Here is a 24,251-nt window from a genome sequence, read left to right on the forward strand (position 1 = left end):
TGGGTTATGAAGTATGAAAGACATGGAAATAGCTGTTGTGAATGTATGATAAAATATTAAAGTACCCAACTCTGTTTAGAATTGTAAGAAGTTTTCGCCTTCTTCAAGTCGTTTCTTCGTGCTTTAGCATGCTGGCTGGCATATGGAAATAAAAACAGACGTTCGAATTCCTGCGAGACAATTGCTGATTATTCGTGCTTTCTTCTTCGATAAATATCTAATCGTTCTACAAAATCATACAACCGATATTCGTCTATTTATTTAAAACAAATTTCTATAAAAAATTGTAAATATCAGGAGAGAAACTGAATTAAGATAAATACTGAATTAAGTGAAAAACTGAAAAACTGAATCGGGAGAAAACTTAACCCTTTGAACTCGAAATATTTCTGTACACTTTATATTTATTTACTCGAAGTCAATTTTCTAAATTAAATTTAGTCGTCATTTCAAAGGTATCGGTTCTCGATTACGTAATATCAGTATTTGTATTTAAAATGTGATTCCACATTATGCGTGACATTAATGAATGTATCACAGTCCACACACAATGGACATTCATTAAAAGTACATTTCAACTCCATATCCGAATGTAATGAATACTCTGTATCTGATCGTTGTAGTGGTATTTACAGCTTCAAACCAGACTCCAGGTGCACTAGCGGTTAGACGAACTTAGTGTGGTGAAATGCAACCCAGCATCTGTCATCTGAGACCTTCTAACCCAACTGCGCTCGCAGCTCCTCAAACGCTAACTAAATTACTTTACCCAGCTAACATTTCGCGGATTCCATAGTCTATTCCCTTTTGGGAAATTTACCGTCGCACATCTGCTGCCTCGAAGTTGGAAATGATTCCTGCACCAGCGCAATTTCTTCCTCGGAATGTCCAAAGCATGCCTGCATTTAACAGCACTAAATGCTGTCGGCTATAGTCATTTGTTGGAAGATTTCAACTTCCAACTGCTTAGATTCCAAAGGGCATTAGGTACGCACTCTTTGCGTTAAACTCTATTATCTGCAATTCGATAGTTAAACAAGCTATTTTTTTTTCGCTCCGTACAGTTTGAGATAGCTTTAAAACATTGTTAACGCAACTGATTTTCTTTCCAGTACAGGTTTCCAAATGCCCAGACTAATTTATTTCAAGCAGATTCCTTAATTAAATCTTTTGAAGTCTTCTTATGCATTTTTGCAGTAATTTATGTTTCCTATATTTACTCTTTATAAGTTGTCAGTTTTCACGGAATGGAAAATCTTCGAGGTTATTTAATAGATATATTAATTCATAACGTTTTTCTATAAGCACTTTATTTTATTGCGGATTTGGTCAAAAATACTCAACATTTTAATGAACTAAACTTTCATGATTTGAATTGTTAACTGTCTCGTGTTTCAATCATTAACATATCTTATCAGGTTCAATGTTTCTTCTAACCTTCTTCGGAAACATACAATGACCTGACTAGAACAGAGAGCTTACTAAAGCTATGTTCACTAATTGTAGTAAGTAGACAGGATACAGACGAAGGGTATACAAAACCCTTTATTTTTTTTCTTTATATACAATGACTTCCGTACTTCGGAATACAATGACCCTCCACTCGGGGTCTAACTTAAAAGATATCAAAATAAAACTAAACTCTAATTTAACTTTAGAATAAGATTGGCCTTATAATAACAGGAAGCGTATGTAGCACAGAGACTGTGAACACTACAATACGTTTAATTTATCAAGAGGATTAAAACCTCTGGCCTGGAAGGCAAAGTAGCAACTGCGTAACTTCTAAGGTAAGCGGCCTGCTTCGAACTCACGGCTTCCTCTCTTCTGCTTGGCAAAAAGGCCACACTTAAATACTTGGCGTTCGCCAGACAACTTTGCATAAACTCCTTCACGCTTATAATTCTGGCCGGAAGTAGAAAATAAGAAGTGATAGTAAAGATTTAAAATAAAATAAACGTTAGTAAAACTTAAGATCCTTACAATCTTTTAGGAAAACAAGCGGAATATAAGGCTTGTTATGTAATTGTCCATTTAAAATAATTAGATACCCGTTTCTATCGTAATATGTCGAATTTTTAGTTATTTTAAACTTAACATTAATATTTTAAAATTATTACTTTGAATAAACTTAGTAAGGTTTATATATGTACATATATTCAGAGAAAGAAGCAAAAGAATATATAAAATAGGTTAGCTGTCATCATTTTTTACCTAATAAAAAAGGGTCATTTTTTTAGAATTAATTTCAGATGGAGTTAACGGTTTGTATCTTATTATTTGAACTTCTGGTCCAAAACATCATATAGAGTTTGCATTTAAATACTTTTCCCCGTGCAAATGTACTTTGCACTCTCTTTAAAAGTACAATGCTTATAGTTTATTAAGAGATGGTTCTCAGCGATTAGTATCAGCATTGGCTTTCAAACCACTTGAGATTTCGAGTTATTATAATTTCAAAGAGTTCAAATTATGTCTGTATGGGCTACCTCAGCATGTTTTTAGTTTTAATCTAATCAATTGTTCAGCCGTTAAATAGAGTTCTCTTACTCCGTCATCATTCATTCTACGAAAATAAATTCTTATGACTCAATGAACTGATAATGTGCACTATTTGATAAAATAAAAAGAATTCAAGAATTACCAGAAGAGTCCCCACTTGAAGTAAGTGTCCAGCTTGAAGTAAGGCATAAAGCAATAAATCGGGGCAATTTTCTTAATAGGAGATATCAAATTTAACTGAATGTGATTTCTAAAATTTTATCTAGGTGGAAAAATCGAATTCTTATTACAGTTTAATGGTACTTAAAATTCTGAATAATTAACAGCAGCGTTTTTGAAAGTTTTTTTTTTTTCTGCTGGAGACCACTTATATAAACTAGAACGTCCCGCGGACCATCTTATTCTTGACCGCTTCAAAGTAATTTTTAGCATTCATCACTTGCAGTATACTTATACTTTAAAATATAATTAAGTAAAATTCACCTGGTGTTACCTTATTATTAAATAATCAAGTTAATAGAAGAAAATTTATGTTGGTTTTAAAACCAATCCCCAACCAATTATGATGTTGGTTTTAGTAATTCAAGGATTATCTTAATAATTAAAATATCCTAAATGTCGGTACTTACATTTATGAGATGGATGGGTCTGCCAATTCTTGCATAGTTGTTCTATGTTTGGATGAATGCAAGTTAGAAGCACCAGATTGAGAAGTCTGTAGGTATGATAATCGGTAATAAATTTTATAAAATGTCAATCGTGGAGAAAAAGTGATGGACTATTGCAATGTGTAAATTCAAAACTTTAAGATTTTAAGCTATAGTGGGCAACATGCAATTCATTTGAATTTTATTTTTTGTCTTTTTTGGAAATCTCCGAAGACCAAGAGGGCAGGTTTCGAGGACCACTTACAGTCTATGATCCCGAACCATAAACTGAGAAGTTTAAAAATGTTTTAATATCACTCTGATTTTGATTTTAGTGCTCAACAATCATCTTCATCTTTTTATTTCTTTCCATATATATTAAATTATCTACCGTGCAGAAATTGAGTTTAATATAATCCTTTTATCATTTTTGCTTATTTTTAGTGAAACTGCTGGAGCATACTAATAACGTATTCTGCAATCTCCTTCTTAAATTAAATATAAGGTAATGACAGCATTCCCTTCATATTCGTTAAACTATTATAGCAAATTTCTTATGTCACGCCACTCCAGATGGAGTCGTGATTGCACGCGATAAAGATGTCCACCCGTTTCATACAATTACTGGCAATTCAATCGGTGTGTTCATAAAGAATGTTGCATCAAAAGAAATGAATAGAAGTAAAAATGATATGAATATTTTTAGCAATTTTATTTCTTACTTAATCATCTGAGGCTCATAGTTACAGAGTATATATGTATGTGTATTTCACAGTGAGAGAAAATAAATGTAGAAGGCTTTGCTAAATTTAAAATTTGAGAAAAATCCTTGTTTTGCATTACTTTTGAAAAAGCTCTATTGATTTCAAAGACGATCAGACACACGCCCCTCTTCAGCAGGAAAAGAAAAATCCGCAAAAGGCTAGGGGATCGACGATCGAGTTTATATTATTTATACGATATACGTATTTTCCGCGATCGATTAGCGGTACGTATTTACCTCGATACCGCGGTACGTATATACGTATTTTCCTCGATTGATGGTTTTGTGGCCTCCACTGCTTTCGATATAAGTACATATTGCAGAATATATTTTCTTTCTTCTGAAGATAGGAACTTATTTTGTTATGTTTTGTTATGGCTGGTCTGATCGCCCTCGAAACTGATGAAGTATTATTCATAATTTTCGCGAAACTATTGTTGCTGTTTTGCTTAAAAATTTTACAGTTGCTTGTTACTCTTCCAATTTGCTAAATTTTATGATTTAATTCATTTCAACGAATATGTGACTGCACGCATATCTTTAGGATACTTTTCCTCTTATCATGTTTAGCTGTTGACAAAAGAAGTACCACCATTTTTTTTCTTATAACAAGTATACTCTGTTCTTTATTGAAATTAATTTCACTACAACGTTAACATTTTCTTAACAATAACATTAATAAGATAATAAGATAAGTAAGATATGTAAATTAATTAAGAGATAAACATACCTTTTACGTAACCTTCAGTTATGATATGTAATTATATGTTATTGATGACCTAATACTGAAGCGGTTTTTCAGTTTTTTGACAGTACACTTTATTAAGTTACATTAAAATTTAGCAGAATAATTCTTTTTGGTTTGCTATGTTGTCAATTGAAAACCTATGATAACACGACACAGTAGTGTGGATTTTGAGTTAGCGAGAGTTTAGCAGATGTGTGAACTGCCTGCTGTAATTTAAATAAACCGACTGCAATTCGTTATAAAAAAAAAGGATTGAAGTTTTATTTAGTAACTTCTAGTCAGCTGTCCTTTTGATTAAACCTATTTTTCTATTTACAAATTTAATTAATTGTCTTTTCTTCGTTGTATATTCCGACTTCCTGCTCGCATCGTATGCATATGTTGCTTCAAATATGGTTTTATCCAAATCCGTCGACTGGTTGGTAGTATGCCATTGTGTCAAAAAAAAGAATTCAAATAAAGTAGAACTTTAATACTACTTATCAAGTGATACCTTCAGCAGCATGTGTGAACTTTAGAACTTTAACCCGTAGTGACAATATAATATAACATCGAAGAAATGGTTTCCTTTGCTAGATTATTGGAAAAAAGATTCTATATTTATGAGATGAAAATAATCGAACACCTTTATTATTGACAGAGAGTATATAACATTGCTCAAGATAAGTTTCGAAACACAAATTCCTGAAAAGTGCTTTTCATGCTAGAAAATCATTAAAAGAATTTATCAAATTTTAGCATATCTACAAATTGAAGTCAAAATTATTGAAACACTGGTTTCAAGTGATCATTTGCAGATATGCTAAAATATGAAGTTTCGTATTTAGTGAAATTATATTTAATATGATCTCTACGTTTAAGCTCCTTGTCGCTCTGCTACCTGTACAATTAATTTGAGTTATGTAATAACGTTCTGAAATTTCTTTAGACCCAGTTCTACACGCTATGAGCACGGTCTATAATATGTTTTGTGACGTCTTTCAGAAAGAATATGTACTTGTATCTTGAACTTTGTCCAGGAAATTAGGGCAATATAATATATGTAATTTGGGGGGAGGGAGGGATTTTGGCATTAAAATCAAGAAAATAGATCTTTCTTACGACAATTTGTTGAAATTTGGACTTTCTTAGCGGAACTCCATGTCGATCAGTAGGTGAAAGCCTGATCATTTTCTAGTAGAGCTTTAACAAACAAAGTATTAGCTTACATATAGCTTTGTTTGTAAATGATATGTACAAAAATTTATAAATTTTATACCGTTTGACTGATAAGTGTCAAGGGGAACAAAGTTATCATGACCTGAACGACTAACTTCTTTGATGCATTTCTTAAATTTGGATCTAGAGCTCCCCTTTTTGAAAACATTTAGCTATGCCATCTTTTTGAAAGCTTTCATATCTAGACACTCGATATTGAATCTGTATCGTTACTTTCGCTTTCTGTTGATATCGCAGATTCAACCAAGTACACTATAAGTTAAGCCCCGTTTATGTTCAAGTTTGCATTAATACTGATCCATACCCTATATGAAGCAATATTCAAGCACATTGCAAGATAGAAATAAAGACGCTAAAGCAACACTGTAAGCTGTAAGTAGCAATACATACTGTATACAGGTGAATACTTAAGCTATGATTTATTTGAATTTAAATAAGTTAAAACAATTTCAGTGCGATTCAGAAAACATGCCTTTTAAAGTTATTTTGGGAAAGATGAATGCTACAGTTTTAATCTTTATTACATCTTATTTGAACGTATAAATCCTTTAGAATGATCAATTTCGCTCAAACTTCAATTTCAGATCTCTGTCTCTGAGGTGCTTACATAAATTAACGACGCATCCGACGAAAGATCTCACGCTGAATTTGATGGAAGGCAATAAATTTCATGCTTCAAATAGAGAAATAATCCCGGCAAGATCAGAAGGAGGTATGGATGTCTACGCAAATGAATGGGAACGACTACATCGATTAAAGGTAATCCGGATGTAATGAGTTCCATATTCCTGATATGCATGTATAAGAAATATTTAATTTTTGCTTACGTAAATCACATATAAATTGAATTAACATTCAGCTTTCGCAGGGACGTAGATATACAGGCATATTAATGTAATCACTTAAATTTAACTTTAAATCATTAAATAACAAACGCAAAAGTTGCAAGCTAGATTGAGTAATAATAATGTTAAAAAATCAACCTTTACAGCAATTTTAAATAACTCGCTTTACTTAAGTAAGAAAGAATGTTCTTCACCTTTCTAAAAGGTAGAGCTTTGGCTAGAATTAATGCAAATAACCTCGAGGCCATTTAATTTTAAGGGCCATATTTGACTGTAACTACACTTTTATTGCCGTTTCTGGTTTACTAGGATTCTTTTAAACGCAGAGTGTTTCCCCACTCTTTTTTCGACGCAGTGTTTTAGCATATCACTTTAAAAACTGTATGACAATAAATAAAAAACTTTTAGCCAGCAATATAATTAAGCATGGTTGAGATCACAAGTTCATATTAGGGGGTCATCTAGCAAGTGAAAAGCTGAAGAATTCACATTAGTCTTCCAGGAAACTAACAATTTGTAGAGATTATTAGTTCGTTTTGTGATGCACGAAATGCAAGGAATCAATTGTGCGCTTTCCAGGATACGAACCACGAATCTCTCACTTACCAACTGAGCATGCTAACTACTTAGACTAATACAGCAAACACAGAGGACTAATTACTTATATTTTCTCCCACATTAAAGCCGATCTGGTAGAGACAGGCGCCGAAGTCCGTCAAATACAGGGAGTGACGTATTATCGTTCGCCATATTTTAGTTCGGGATACATCATGGAGACTATTAGATTTGTGGAATCGGAAAACGCGAAAAAGCAGTTGTGTCCTCTTTGGAATTCATAACATTTGATTTCCACTTACCAGCTGGACGTGCTAGCCATTTGTCTCACAAGATCCTGCGTAGGTAAATAAAATGTGCTCATTCCTTACAGTTCTTTATCGATTTTTTTGTTACAGTTATCGAAATCAAAAATATTAATTGTTATTTCATTAGTATTTATATATATGTTGCGATTTAGATCACTCAGATTTGCCGACTGGCAAATCAGAAGAATTAAGTATTACCTAATTCAAAATTTCAGAAGCATAGTTTCAACACAATCATATTTGGGTAGTTCTCGTAAAATAATAACTTGTATAAATTCCATAACTTGAACGTTTTGAATATTTACATATTTTTCTTTCAAATTTTAGTTTTAACAATTATTTTAAATATTTTTCCGATAAATTATATTATTAATCAAAGCTAATGTGATTGCACCCTTCCATTTTCAGATTAAATTAAAGTCATTGCTGAATATTTTTATTGCGACTAAGTAGTTAAAGCGTTGACTTAATGTCAACTGCACGCAATCATTGCAATTAGTCAAATGAACTCATCGTGCCTCTTTCCGTTTTGTATAGCCCTTTTGAACGAGATAAAATAAATATCCTCTTCTCTTTTAAAATCAGGAGTTTTAACATCTGAGGCACACTGAAGAAAATGCAGCCACAGGCTTTCAGCCTTCCCACTAATACTAAAACCACCAATTTTAAATCACCAAATATCCAAAAATATACAAAAGAATTTATATGTTTCATACAAACTAGGTGAGCCACTTTCTAACAAGTCTATTGCGTTTTTCTCCGTTCAACACTTTTCCTTTTCGAAAATGTATTTATACTGACTTTTCTACTAGTGCAGATTTGTTTGTGAGTGTAGTGATATGTATTGCACAAATGTTTTCCGGCTGTCAGTATTAGCTCCTATTCCTTCGTAATTTTACTGGCATGAATAAATTATGTTTCTTCAAAATGTCAGTAAATTCTAGGTTTTACACATGTTGTTTCTAATTGCTTGAAGCTTTTTATTATAGTAAATTACTTTTAGTTTGGAATTTTATAGCACGTATTTTACTTTACTATGCTGAAGCGAAGACTATTAATCAATATTAATTAAGGTACTCTATAATTAAGTACTGTTTAGAGTTTTAGAAAGCATGAAAAAAATGCCAAAACTAAACGTTTCTTTAATCGTTCTTTTTCGTTCTTTTATTAAAATTCAACGAAACGTATAAAACGAAACTTATGTAGGTCCGAATATGTGAATTACATCATTACATGGATAAGGAATTATAAGTTCACATATACTATATTATAAGTATATACATTATAAGTTCACACATTATAAGTTCACTTTTAAAGCTTAGCCTTTGCATACGGAGTCGTTTATTAAGATATGTTAAGGTTCCAAATCATTTATCTTTTACCTTAGCGCACAATTAGTGCCACGAGGTTTAAGGTACTTTCGTTTTCATTCAGCCACTCAGCAAAGTGAGACTTCTCTGATATGCTGCTATAAGAAATCGCTGCCATAAAGTGACGTATCATTATTTATTTATCTTTCAAATTAAAAGTATGCACTGCTTAACTAAATGAATTATTTAAAAGCCTATAATTTATGTACTGCGGCTCTAACTAATGTAATTTGTAACATATCTCATACGTGTGTTTTTGTAATATACATTACCCATTAGCTTTTTATAACTGTCCTTTACAAAACGTTTCCTAATGCATTATGTTATCTACTTTGGTAGAGAATAATGGTTTACGAGTCTCCAAGTGATGAATGTCTTCTACAGTGATTTGAGTTATTTTATGAAATCACATTTCATTATATATGTTTGAAATAACAACAGAAGTTTTCACAGTTATTACTTCTAATGACATCTCAAATGAAGCAGTAGTATTGATTTTCATTACGGATAATTTTAGCAAGAAGTAAATCCACAATTATAGAATATTACGAAAAGAAGCAAGAAGTAAATCCACAATTATAGAATATTACGAAAAGAAGCAAGAAGTAAATCCACAATTATAGAATATTACGAAAAAAATCAAGTTAAGGATACAAATTTCTTACTGGCTGTTCCAGATTTAGTCAGACTTATAGAGATGTGAAATATATTTATCTCTTGTCCAAAATGGGCTTACTTTCGGTTCGGGAAAAATGAACTCCAAATCGCTTCTAGTGTATTTTGCAATGAAAGCGAAGCCAAATTAGTTAACTTAGCATAAACACTAAAGAAAACGCTCTCTTCGTAGTATAAAATAATAACCGTAGTATAACAAATAATAAACGTAGTATAAACCCCTTTCATTGACTTTACCTAAAAACAAAAGCAATATGTAAAGAAATGGACCGAGGAGAATGAAACACCAAAGAGCAGCGCATAGCAGTATTTTACGAAAATGTCATACCGAAAAACGCTGTAAGCTATATTCCTGCCACTCGTAATCGTTCTCTGGACACCCTTTAAAAATGGGAAATTTTCACCCTCATGGCTGGAAATAGAGCTTCCGAAGCCTTGATCAAATTTATAGCATACAAGCCGAAACTCGTTTTAATGAAAGAATGAGAGAACGTGCATTATTTTGCACCTAGGTTATATATCTGTGTTTTACTAATATTAATTATCATTAAATATTATATAATTTAGTAATATTTTTATAAATATTATTTTTCTAAAGCCTTTGCACTGAATAAACTTAAAAAGAAGCCTTTTAATGTTCTAACATTTCCAGAATTCTTTTTGTTGGTCATTTAGACACAGAATATGGTCGTTTACTTTCTTAATGCTAGGAGAAAGCATTCAATCAATTCAAACAATGTGACATTTATTAAAAGTTCGCCTATATTTCTTTTAGTTTGGAATTTTATAGCACGTATTTTACTTTCCTATGCTGAAGCGAAGACTATTAATCAATATTAATCAAGGTACTCCATAATTAAGTACTGTTTAGAGTTTTAGAAAGCATGAAAAAAATGCCAAAACTAAACGTATCTTTAATCGCTTTTATTTTTCGTTCTTTTTTTAAAATTCAACGAAACGTATAAAACGAAACTTATGTAGGTCCGAATATGTGAATTACATCATTACATGGATAAGGAATTATAAATTCACATATACTATATTATAAGTATATACATTATAAGTTCACATATTATAAGTTCACTTTTAAAGCTTAGCCTTTGCATACGGAGTCGTTTATTAAGATATGTTAAGGTTCCAAGTCATTTATCTTTTACCTTAGCGCACAATTAGTGCCACGAGGTTTAAGGTACTTTCGTTTTCATTCAGCCACTCAGCAAAGTGAGACTTTTCTGATATGCTTCAAATAAAGCAATTAGATTAATTAATTAATTAATTAATTTTCTGATTAGCTTCAAATAAAGCAAGAGTTACACCACATTTTTACTTGTGTTCAAAATAATTATTCATGCACTTGTGCAACTTATGAATTTCTGTGTAGTGATGATTAAACCTTAAGTTATGTAGTGCTATTTTAATTGGTATTTTGACGAAAACTAACAAAGCAAATTAACTTTGTAACATTTCGTTTTACAACTAAAATTAAACGAATTGTAAATGAAACTGAGGCATGGTTATACCGCTATTCTGGAGCGGAAGAATCTTTATTTATGAAGTAGTAAATAACTTGTTAACTCTTGAAAGTCGCATATGGTGATTTGGTAACCTATCAGTTAAAACGAGCGTCATTTCTTGACATATACTATTTAATTATTTCTTCGTTTTGAACTCGCAAGAAACAAAACAGTTTATGTAAAAATTATGTATATCATTCATGATTCATAAATTTCATTAATCAAAAATCTTCACAAGTAAGGTAAGGATCGAGCTAATGTCAACCTTTCTTATGTTTTCCGAACTCGGTTGTTTTACGCCCATTTTCATTGCAGATTCATATGAGCAGGTTTTTCATTGCTAATTCATTTATGCATTCATTCGCACTTAATAATTATGAAAGATTACACATCTTCTGCATTTTCATTTTAAAAAATGCGATTTCATTTTCATCAGCAGTAAGTTCAGATACGGCAATTTCTGACATTATTGCTAATACCATCTCGCCCCTGCCAATGGATCGGATGGATGAACCTGTTCTTTGGCCACCACGTTTGGTAGATTTAATATTGTAGAGACATTAGGTATTATTTGGAAGCCAGACAGAAGAAAAATATGCAACCGCCTTCGCCGGGAATCGAACCACGGACCTCTGGAATACCGGCCCAGCGTGCTACCCTTACAACACGAAGGCACGCTAGGGAAGTGGGAAAAATACCTTATATACTCCCCTTTTTAAAGGGCGACTAGGGTTTTAGGGGAACTAGTCGGCAAATCCTGGGTGCGGAGAATCATCATTCACATCTCTTTTTAGTTCGGGCGCCACTTGAAGAGTGATTAGGTTAATTGGAAGCAGAAAAGCTGAAAAATATGCAACCGCCTTCGCCGGGAATCGAACCACGTACCTCTGGAATACCGGCCCAGCGTGCTACCGTTACACCACGAAGGCATGCTAGGGAAGTGGGAGAAATACCTTATAATATGACTGGATTTCTTCATCTGGGTGTATATTAAAAGCATGATTTTCTAATGCCCCACTTATTCCGAGGAAGATCTAATAGTTTATACTTTGCTGCTGAAAATATATGTGAAATATACGAGGTTTTTGTTAAAGTAAGCCATTGCATGCCTCGCTGCTCTGAATCTGCTAATGCTATTGGTGGGTACACTTTCGAGTACCAATTGGGAAAAGCGGAATCATTAAAATGTTCGTTTCTTTTGACTTTAGAAGTGTTAACTGTAACTTTCAGCTAATGATGTAAAAGAGAAATACAAAGTTTCATCAAATGTAAAATGACATGCAGCATGAAATATGTAATCAAATGTATTCATTTCTTAAAACGATAGGATTAGAATCTTTTAAACGAAATAAGAATCATTTAAGCATTTTCTCAAACCGTGGTTTCCTTAGTCTGATCGAAAGACAATTTTTATTGGGTTATGAAAAGTTTTGAAAAGTTTTTCTTAAAGTACAGTTATACAGATTGGCTTATAATTATAAATAATTTGAAACTGTAAATTAATTATTAGCAGCTGAACACATTTGTACTTCATTGTTACATTACTTTCTTCGTCGAATCTCATTAATTTAGAGCAGTCATATGCGTAAAAGTTACGATAAATCGTACCTGTATCTGTGAGTAGCGTATCGTAGCTGTCAGTCGCAAGGTTATAAAGTTTAGTAAACGCTATTTTAAATCATGCCTGAGTGCGGAAGAATAATTTATTGGATAAGCGAAGGCAGTTTCAAGGTTCTTTAGAAATGTAATGTATTATTTACTAATGCACTCAAAAGATAGCAGTTGTCAATTACGAAATTTATCATTTGCTGAGCGCTTTTGAATTAAATTTCCCACTATTTATGATGATTAATACCGTTTTTACAATAACTGTTTGGAGATCCACCCAGTCTGTTTAAACCACTTTATAAAAGTATTTAAGAAGCAAATACTCGGAGTATTAAGGAAATATATTAGAAATTATTATAAATTATTCATAGCTCTATCAGCGGGCTTTCTTTAGATTATTGAGTAAATTTTTGACGCACTTCTTGCACACATCCTTCCTCGGTAAACCAGGTTGCAATTGAAAATACTGCGGAAAAATAAAAATAAAATGTTTTTCTAGTAACTGTTGCCATTATATACTCGTAGTAATGAACACGAAGAAATATTTATATCCTATGAGCGACCTTTTGCGAATTTTGCTTAAACACTGAACTCATATCCTAAATCAATCAAAAAATTAAAATTATTAAATTAAAATACTTCATTGAGAGGCAATGAATGAAACTTAAAAACAGAAATTTCACAAGAAACTTTACGAGTTATAAGAAAATTTTTTGTTACACTGTAATAATAAATATTAAAAATTTTCTTTGAGACCAGACGTAAAACTTGGATTTTAATAGTTTTCAGTTGTAAAATTCTCTCAAGTAAATTTAAAACAAAAATCCCCCATTTGCATCCAAACGTACTATTTTCTACTGACTCTAACTTCTTTTTGAAGGTGAATGTATGAAGTAAATTGCTAAATCTTGTGAAATATCTTAATATTTCAAAAATTTTATAAAAATGAATAAGATACTAATATTTGTAAGTGGTTATAATATTATAAAAAAATTTTATATTTTACACAGTTTATTAGTGTATATCTTTTATGTAATTTACCTCAATCAATGATTCGTTTTACATAAATTGCAAAATTTCAATCAGTTAATTAATTTCGCTCATAAGTTTTTCAAATCAATGATATATGTGAATTTACGTTTTGGCAAATTTTGAAATTTGGTGTAGTTAATATAAGCGATAATAACGAAAATGTGGTTTACTTTGTTAACATATTTTGAAAGAATGAAAAATAGACCTCTTTTCCTCTCGAGCATCAATGAAAAGAAAGGAAAGTAAGTAGTTTACTACAAATTAAGAATTCTGCCAAGTTGAATTATTCTTGGCGTAAACTGAAAAAAATGCGCCAAGGTAAATTTTTAAATTTCTCTATAAATTTCTCACCAAAATTTTAAATTTTAATATTAAGGCATAATTTGAGTCGTAGAATCAAAATGAGGAAAAAAAATGATGTATTATTTTAAAAAAGTTCGATTTTGTGTCAAAATACCTATGTTAGAATAATGCCATGTATAAATCTAATATATATCCTAGATCGCACTTTCGAGACATAAAAACGCAATTTGAATTTCGTAAATCAGCCGAGTAGAACGGGAGATAAATATTTTTTGGCTCAGTGTATCCTTTTGTTAGATCTAGAAAATTAAATAGCTATGTTCAGAAAATATTTCTTTTAGTCTATGTGGTGTCTGTAAAATAAAATAACGCAATCAGCCAGAAATACTTGATAACGTGAAGGATGAAATGTATGATCTGAAAGAAATATAAAATTAAAATAACTTACCCCCAAAGGATGACAATTCAAATAATACAAATCAATTAATATTTATTATATCTTGGCATCATAAAATTTTGAATCAGTACCAGCATAAATTAAGTAAATATCGCCAGACAGAAGATTATCAGCCATGATCGTATAGTGGCCAAAAGTCTCAGTCCTACCATTTTGAATCCTAACCTCTCGTACGAGATGTGCGTAGTATTCGAATCAAAGTAAATCTCATTCCATCAACGTAAAGCAAAGTTTCGTGATAAAAAGTCAAATTTTTTCACGGCGGAAATTGAGTTGACTGGTTGTTTCAATATATTTTTTGAGAAGCACAAGGAGAACACTCATATCATCCGGAAAGTGGAGCACGTGTACATGAGTCCTTTTGAAGATTTTTAAATTGTAGAACATCGTTAATTTACGGCAGTTAGTAATAGATTTATTTCGTTGAATCTTCAGTACCAATTACTTTACTAGGAGGAACACATTGCTCTACATCCAGCACGGAGATGGCAGTCTAAAAAAAGAAAGAAAAAGAACAAAAATGGCACACGCGTCAGCCGGGCTGAGGACAGCCAGAAGAGCGTCCTACACCTTCGGAGCCCAACAGCGGAAGGAGGAGAAACCGGTTGTAGCCGTCAATTTCGCCTTGTCATTTAGCGGTCACAGTGAGCATACTTGACGTTTAATAAATGTGAAGGCTTGCGTGCACATTCCCTCCGGCCAAAGAAGAACAAACGTAGCACAGTTCACAATATCATAACTCTTGACGAAGCACAACTCTAATTTGCAGATGAAACTTGCTATATTTGAAATTACGTAAATCAGAATTTTTGGATCTGTTATCCATTTGAAATGAGAACTTAATCAAATATATCTGTCTGCCATAATCCAAATCATTATCAAATATTAAATTATCAAAATAGGCTTGCCGGCACAGTGTCATTTCATATCTTCGGTTATTTTTATCAACATCTTTATTAGAGAAGAGTGGGAGTTTGAATACAACAGAAACTAAACTATAAGCAAACATCTTATTTTAGGTGTGATAAGTTAAAGTCTCAGCTGATACTTCCATTAATCAGGCTAGGAGGATGTTTCTAGTCAAACAAATGTTTATTTTTCATTTTGCTGTGTCTTTTAAGTAGACATCATATTGGCACCGGAAAATGAGATGCTTGATTTCAAGGAGGCTTAATATATCGAAAGGATATTGACAGAATATGACTACTGACTCACCGGGAAAAGGTGAATTTCTGAAGTACCATCAAGCCTGAATATTCATCATAGGATTAGAATGCACGGCAAGAAATTCAGATATATCTCCATATGAGAGCATACAAGCTTCTTAATTCTTGCCTATTTTAAATTATTTCTTAATTCACGAATGTAAGCTTTTTAATTACTCTTTTTCTGAATATAATAGAGAAAAAAAACCATGTCTCTTGATAACTTAATTCAATTTGGTTCTCAGGGAATAGCCAAATGTTGAACTGAAATAGAATTAAACTAATGAATTTTTATAGTAAAAAGATTTAACTTAAATAAATGTGAACTTTTTTGCTGACTGCAATTTCGTTCTGCCGCAGTTAAATAAAAGACTGTTATTTTTATTATTAACACTTGTATTAAACAACGTTTTTCTGTTACAAAAATGTGTTTAGTAACAAAGCTGGACTGCTTTCTAACGAAACCGAAGTCGGTAATAAATTTTGTATTTGGTTTTGCTATTTCTATATTGAAATTTCTCACCTATTTACTATCAAATTGCATCGTTGCATTAGATTGCAAAGTTGCACCAGCTGCATCATATCAAATTGCAAAGTTGTTTTTCTTATAACATTGAGTTTTCTTCTGCATAGTAAATTTCAAGTAAATGTTTAAACACAGTTTTCAAATTATGCAGTTATTTAATATTTGTGAGAAAAGAAAATATGATTATTTTTCTTTAGAAAGAATGATTTTTATAAATGATTCAATGAATACTTCCCGACTCTCACTCGCAGAAAAATAAACTTTTTGGCCAAAATCCCGTGAAAATCCAAAAGAAGCCAGTCTATGTTCTATAGAATTAGAGGGAAATAAAAATCCAATTAATTCACATAGTAACCTTAATTCAAATAGGGCGATTGTTTTTAATACGTCTGTGTAATATGGAGACATTTCTTGAAAATAATTTATGATTACATTTTGAGTTAGCGTATTAGTTAACGTATTTGTTGCAACCTAATGTCTTTCTAACAGTTATATTAGTTTTCTTCTCATATATAGAACTGCAGTAGTACTTAATTAAATGTTTTGTATATACCCGAAAGAAAAGTTTTAAAGTTTTTCTATTTCAAGTTCAAAATATTCTCTAAATTTTAAATAAATTCGAGTTGTTTTTACATGCGCACTTGCATTTCTCTATATAGTGCATTTCATTTTATTCTCTGAAAAACAACATTTCCTTTGGAGTTAGATCTTTCATTATACAGTTGTTTATTCATAATAGAATATTCTACAATCACATCCTCAACTAATTGTAAATTTAATATGGACTAAGGAACACGTTAACAACGAGGGTAACGAGACAGCTGACCAACTGGCAAAGGAGGCAGCAAGCAACATAGCTGCACAGATGGTAACTATTCCAGCGCCACCCTCGTATCTCAAGAGAACTCTTAAGGAAAAAGGTCTGCAGAAGTGGCAAGCTGAATGGGAGACCTGTGATACGGGTCGCAGAACCAATTTATTTCTGCCTAGAGTGAAAATGGAGCGCCAATACTCCATACCTCCCATCACTAATTACATCTCGGGGCACGGGCCCTTTCCCACCTATTTTGAGCGATTTGGTATCTCTCATACAGGCTTGTGCGTCTGTGGGTCGCTCGGAACTCCAGACCATTACATCTTTGAATGCCCGCTCACGGAGAATAATCACCTCCACTTGCCAGCAGACAACCAAATAGCCTTCAAACGATTCATCGTTAAGAACAAAGGCACAGTGAATACCATCTGCAGAATAATCAGCCAGATAACCGCCCTGGGGCAAGACCTATGCCAACCCCACTAATTCAGGGTCTTAAGTGAATGTAAGTACTCCTCTGCATCTAAGGAAATACAGTATCTTCCTTCTGCTAAGCGCATGTACCTTCTTTATTAATAGTATTTATGTGTCATGTCATGTATGTGTTATGTTAATAATTTTTTTTCTTTTTTTTTTTTTCTTTTTTTTTTAAATGTGTAACCAGTATGTTATGTAACGTATACCTTGCAAACCTAAAATCTGTAATACAATATAAATAGCCAATGTATCTCTCATCTGCTCCTGTATGGCAATGTAATAAATCCTTTAAGATCTCAATAAACCCCCCGGTAGATAGGGGAGGGCGCGGGACATATGCTTGTTTACCTCTGTTAAACACCAGGCGTCCCCGTCCTCCGTCACCTGTCACCTGTTTATTCATAATACATAGTACCAATTTTACAAGAAAATTAGAAAAGAAGTTGCCTTATAAAGAGCGTCTATCTTTAAAGCGCTTTGTAAAGCAATTACAGCTCAAAATTGTCAGCACCATAAATGTATAACGAAAGTAAAATGGGAATAGATAATATAGAGACTGATTTACAGTCACAAAACAATCCTGATCTGAATCTGTCACATATACTATATCTTGTATCTTAGGCAATAGGTCTTAATATAGGATATCCGTGAGAGGAACATTTGGCTCCCCTAGCCCACCTAGGCTTTTTATCTGTGAACTAAAGTGAAACACAGTCTATTTTCATAGCAGCGTTGATTTAAAATGATGCTCTCTAGAGTAATAGAATCGCAAAAATGCGTTTATTTCAGAACTGAAAAATGGAATGAATTTGAGACAAATAAATAAAGAAGCCAGTCGTAAACTTCTGTTTATCGATCCATTTCCCTACCGTGGACGATTAAAACAGTATATAATATGGATTTAAAATCTTTGTTACATAAATCGAAGAAGTTTAATATCTGTAAGCTAGCTGCCTTAAGAATGTTACGTATATGTATCTTAGACCTTAGTCTATTTCATTTAACATAAGCACTGAATGCTTTAACAAGTGAACTTTTGAACGCTTTTAACAGTTCAGTTGAAGCTGTGTAATAGCTTTGAGAAATGATGGATTTTAATATTTCTTGCTTAACATGAGTACTTTTGCTGTGGCTGATATGAAGTTCAAGTATTGATTTAAAGTACAAAATAGGAACTAACGATGCGTAAGCAAGTAACACTTTCTATCCTTATTTCCAGAAAATTTATAATTTTCTTATCGAAATGCCTTAGAATTACAAAACAATTATGTAACCGTTATTTTTAATGCGTCACTGCTTTGTTTATTGTAAAACACACTTAAGTGAATACTTTGGATCAAAGCAAATAATATTAGAAGCCTCTTTTATTAATTGAAATAATGGTAGAAATGTTCATAAAGTTTTGCAATAGATGTAGTACACCTATTGTATTTGAAATTCTGTCAAATATATGCATTTCCAAAAGTACAATGATAGGTATTATGCCTCTCGAATGACAAACCATTTAAGAGAAAATATTTGCCACAACGTTTGGAGTATAAAAAAATTGGGAAGGCTCAGGTAGAGACGTTTCTGATGTCAAAATATCTCGACTCAACTACAGAGAATTCAACTTTTTCCACTCCAAGTTTAGACTTCTTTATGTTAAACTTAGTTTATTTTGTAATAAAAGATTTCATGACTTGTATCTTAGATACTACTTTAATAATAATAAATTGCATTTTGGTAATTGATTACAAGCAAATATTGGTAAAACGGACGAATAGGCATGCACTTTGTAAGAACCATTGCTTTGAAGCTATACAGAATTTAGAAACTAACGTTACTCAGAATATTAATTAAATTTACGTTATATCAAGATGAAAGCAGAATGAAAGACCAGTAAATTTGGCATTCTGTAAGATAAAGAAGTGCTTTTGTTAAAGAAAAGAGTCTTATCTTTTGTTTTAGGGAATGTACTTCATGTGTAAAAGAGCTTAATAATTACGTAACGTTTTAGAATGCGGCATGCAAAGAGTATAATAAACATATATAAAATTGCATTTATATATTAAATTGCATTTAAATCAAGATTAAGATACAATAACACGCCGAACAAATATTAACTAAGAAGCCAAACAACAAAAAGTCAGCGTTATATTTTCAAATTTTCACAGGACTAGTTTCGATGGTTCTATCGAACCATCATCCTCAGCTGCAAAAGCGTAAATGAACGAGGTAAGATATAATGATTAGCCTGGACATGAGACAAGCTACTGCGCAATCTGTTGATGAAACCAGAACTAAAACATATTTTCTGTAAAGGCTGAAGGCAAAGATGGATTGGAATTAGGATCGTCAACTAGAAAAGAAAGATTTTTTTTTTAATGTTAAATGTCTCTAGAAAATCCAGTTCACCAATGGAAGATGTTTTTTGAACAATTTTGACAGCAGAAAATTGAAAGTGACCAACAATGTTGGGCAACAGAAGACTTCTGTGTTTTCTTTTTTCTAACATATGCCTCATGTTCCTTAACGCGAAAGTTTAAGGCTCTCTTAGTTTGGCCAATGTAAATTAAACCACACAGGCTAGGAATCCTGTAAATACCCCAATAATTCATATAAGGAATGGGGTCCTTGAGTACGAAAGTCGAAATTTTATTGATGGGAGAATAAACGACCCGAAAGTTAAATTTCTGCAAAATACATGCAACGTTATAGCTAATTAATGGAAAGACGGAAATAACAACAGGATTTTTATAATCTCCTAAAACAGAAGTGTGCCTTTTGTTATACTGAGAGGAGAATTTTTTAACTGCTTGATTAATAATGCTGGGTGAAAACCCCTGTCAATAGCTATTGCTTTTAAATAATTTAGTTCTTTACCAAGGCCTAGTTTGGAGGAGCAAACTTGAAGAGCACGGAAAAGATAGGAATAAAATGAAGCTAACTTTTTTTTACTCGGATGACATGATTTGAAGTGTGGTGGATGACAACCCGATGAAATTTCACGGTAACCCATAGTACTGAAGTTGGATGTGTTACGTGTGACCAGAATGTCGAAAAACGGAAGCGAATTGCAAGTCTGAAACGTGAACTGAATATCAGAATCAATGGAATTCATTGTTTAAAGGCTTTATTTAAATCATCTTTATTACCTTCAAACAGGGTAAAAGTATCGTCTACGTAGCAGAACCCTACCGGGAAGTTTAATTTTCAAACAATTTTGATTCATAATAATGCATGTAGATATCAGCCAGAATGGGACTGAGGGGGCTTCCCTTCGCTAATCCCTCAGTTTGCTTGTAATATTTATTTTGGAAAACAAAATGTGTTTGTTTCAAACAGAGTTGAGTGAGAGAAATTATCTCATCAATTTCGATGCAAGAGAAATGAAATTCGCGAAGTCTGGTTTCTAGACATCTTAATGCACCCTCCACTGGAACATTGGTGAATAATGATTTTACACCAAAAGAAATTTCATGAGTACATTTTTAGGAGAAATGTTTTTAACCTTTTTTACAAACTCTTGAATTTTTTATGGTGTAAATGTGTTTATGATGTAATGAGGCATATGTTAGAAAAAAGGAAACACAGAAGTCTTCTGTTACCTAACATCGGTGGTCCGAAAATCACACTTTCAATTTTTCTGCTGCCAAAAGTATTCAAAAATACATCTTCCATTGGTGAACAGGATTTTCTAGAGGCATTTCACATTCAAAAAAATCCTTCTGTTCTAGTTAACGACCCTAATTCCAATCCATCTTTGCCTTCAGCCTTTAAAGAAATTATGTTTTAATTCTGGTTTCATCAACAGATTGTTCCAGTAGCTTGTCTCCTGTCCAGGCTTTCTGATCTCATCTAATCATTATATCTTACTTCGTTCATTTACGCTTTTGCAGCTGAGGATGATGGTTCGGTAAAACCATCGAAACTAGTCCTTTGAAAATTTGAAAATATAACGCTGATTTTTTCTGTTTGGCTTCTAAGTTAAATCCTTAAGTAGAGTGAGTTTTGGAAATTAGCTGACAGAACTTCTGAACTATTTTGCTATTTTTCATATATTCAAGTCAGACTTGATTCCTTTGTATGCAAAGTATATTCCTTATGTTAACTGAATAACATAATTAAAATCTGGAATTAAATTGATTGTAAATGTAATCAGTGTCTACGATACTATAGTTAATGCATAAGTCGAAAATATTTCAGTACAGCTTGAATGAAGCAGCTTTGGACGAACTACCTATATGATTTAATATGGTGTTGAAATTAACTTATATCTTGCGTTTTAAAAATACTCTTTTTCAAAACTCATTGTTTACTTGATAATTATCATAATTATCAAGTAACAAGTAACTGTCTTGTGAAACTAACTATCTTGTGGAATTTGATTTAAGGATAGTTAGTCTAATGATATTTCACACCAGTAGGAAATGTTTCTAACTCCGATACTTTGTTACAAAATTCTATTAAAACAATTTTCTGAACCGTAAATACTAGATAAATTAACTTCTACTGTTTGATGTAGTTTAATTACTAGATTAACAAGCTAGGATCAAAGAATGAGCACATGTTTTGCATCTAAAGCAAATAAGTTGAAATTTCCAATCCAAAGTATACGATTAAAAAGTAATCAGATAATTTGTTCAAAACAAATTCAAAGCGTTGAAAATGCCACCTCTTGAGGCTATCTCTGTGATGTGTATTTTCGTTTCATTCATTCCATTCGCTTCTTCTCAGCTAATCAAACTCCCATTCTTTGCATAGCGTGCAACTTCCGGAATCCAGCGCTGGAAAACTCCGGCTTCATTCTGGAATTCTTACGAACGATTGAAGCTTATAATTAAATCCTATCTTGCTTAACTGTCCGAGTGTTAATGGTTGGTGGAACGTCGGAATATAAACATCATTTCCATTCGCAAATGAAGGACCGAAATCAACTTAAAGTCCCCTTGCATGAAAGTGATCTCATGAGACGAGCCTCTATTCCGAGATGCTATGCCGTTAAATGAATAGCTGGAAGTCCATTTACTCTTCTTCGGGCAACTCTTGCACACTTGTTACGTTGTAATTTTAATTACATTCAACGAGTTACGAAGACTGAGCTCCGAAATTTGTATATACGTACCTCCTAATGGAACGAGTCTTACATTAAATCTGAGTAATTGCAGAGCTCGTGGAAACAATTCCAACAATTATAATCAATGTGTCTGGAGGAAGTATTTTCACATTTAGAAAAATTCATACAATCATTATTTACTCAACTCTTTATTATTAGATTAAATGTCTTCACATTTGGTGGGATATGTGATAATTCTGTAGTTACGAAAATCATTAAGGAGCAACATAGAATACTTTAAGAAAAGAAGTCTGTTAGCAGTGATCGGGTAAGTTTTTCAAAAACAAATAAGTATCTTTAATATGATAATCAAATGATATCACTCCTTTTATGTTAGAAATATAATTTCATTTATCAAAAAATCTATTCCTATGCGTCGTTACTTGAGAATATTCAAACGAATTAAAAATTAGTAATTAGCGTTTATAGCGCTCATAGAATAACACTCATGGAAATTTCAGCGTATTTTAAATATACCAGAGTAAATATTATTTCAAACAACCACGATATTATTCGAATGGATTCTTATTACTAAATTATTACTGAAATAAACAGCAGAGGATATTTATTCGGTCCATATTTAAGAAATAAAATCTAATTATTTACCGCTGAAAATGTATTGTTAAAGACATATATTACATAACTGTACCATAGTGAAACCGTCCTAATGTCCTTTGATGTAAGTAGCTAATATTATCTTTTTTTCTAAGTATTTATAAACAATTCCCTTTGTCTTTATTCCGCAAACACGTTAAATATTTTACGCTTATGAAAAAAAATTACCAAGAAAAGTTCTTTGATTAAAATGAATCTGAATTAATCAGTTATAAAGGGAGTTTAAATTTTGATAAACTTAAAATTTATTTAATTGCTATGAAATGTTAATTTGGAATGAGGAAGACTTATATTTGAAAATTAATTTTTACATTTTTTCATGCTAGTTACATGCCCTGAAACCATTCTTTGCAAACCAGGCTTCCACGAAAGTAATTAGAAAATGTTTTTGAGTCCTTGAATTGCTTATTTTGCTAACACTAAAAATTAAATATATCAAAATACTATATGAATGTTACGTAAGACTCTTATTACGAAATGAAACTTCATGCTTTCTAATTAATCACTGTTGTGTAGTCATATGCTTAAATTTAGGAAAGGAATATTAAATAAAGAACAGGTTAACTATAAGGTAAAGCTATAATACAGGAGATAAAAATGTAATACTCTCTTTTCTTGAAATCCCATTTATTCAATACTTAGTGAGTACGTCTTTCCAAATTTAAATCATTTCTACATGTAATAGTTTAATTTTAATAGAGTTTTATTAATATTTATTCATTTTTTACTTAAATTTTTTACTTAGCTTAACATTTATATTTTTTATACTTTACATTACTTTAATTTTTAACTATACTTTAATTTTTAACTAAACTAAAAATTTTCAGAAATAAGCATTTATACGTTTCTGATACGTAGTGAATATAGTGGCTTAGTGAATAAATTCATTAGGTATTAGCAGTTTGGTGTTTAGTTTAATTACTTATAGAACAGGAATGTATTATTAATTTTTTCCCTACATGTGCATAAAT

The 24,251-nt window shown here is 32.0% G+C and overlaps 1 protein-coding gene and 1 long non-coding RNA gene across 3 annotated transcripts in view; one reads left to right on the top strand and one right to left on the bottom strand.

Annotated features, from left to right (window-relative positions):
* LOC118185645 (uncharacterized) overlaps positions 1–24,251 on the bottom strand; it is a 539,917-nt gene that overhangs the window by 442,570 nt on the left and 73,096 nt on the right. The window lies entirely within an intron of this gene.
* The window catches only part of LOC146993099 (uncharacterized), a 319,314-nt gene that overhangs the window by 230,971 nt on the left and 64,092 nt on the right, over positions 1–24,251 (top strand). The window contains exon 2 of the long non-coding RNA XR_015038380.1: positions 6,463–6,637. This is a non-coding gene — a long non-coding RNA (uncharacterized LOC146993099). The remainder of the gene's footprint in view (positions 1–6,462; positions 6,638–24,251) is intronic.

This window comes from Stegodyphus dumicola, chromosome X1 (genome assembly GCF_044657685.1).
Source record: "Stegodyphus dumicola isolate Sdum_Otavi_A_Nest chromosome X1, ASM4465768v1".
Taxonomy (NCBI): domain Eukaryota; kingdom Metazoa; phylum Arthropoda; class Arachnida; order Araneae; family Eresidae; genus Stegodyphus; species Stegodyphus dumicola.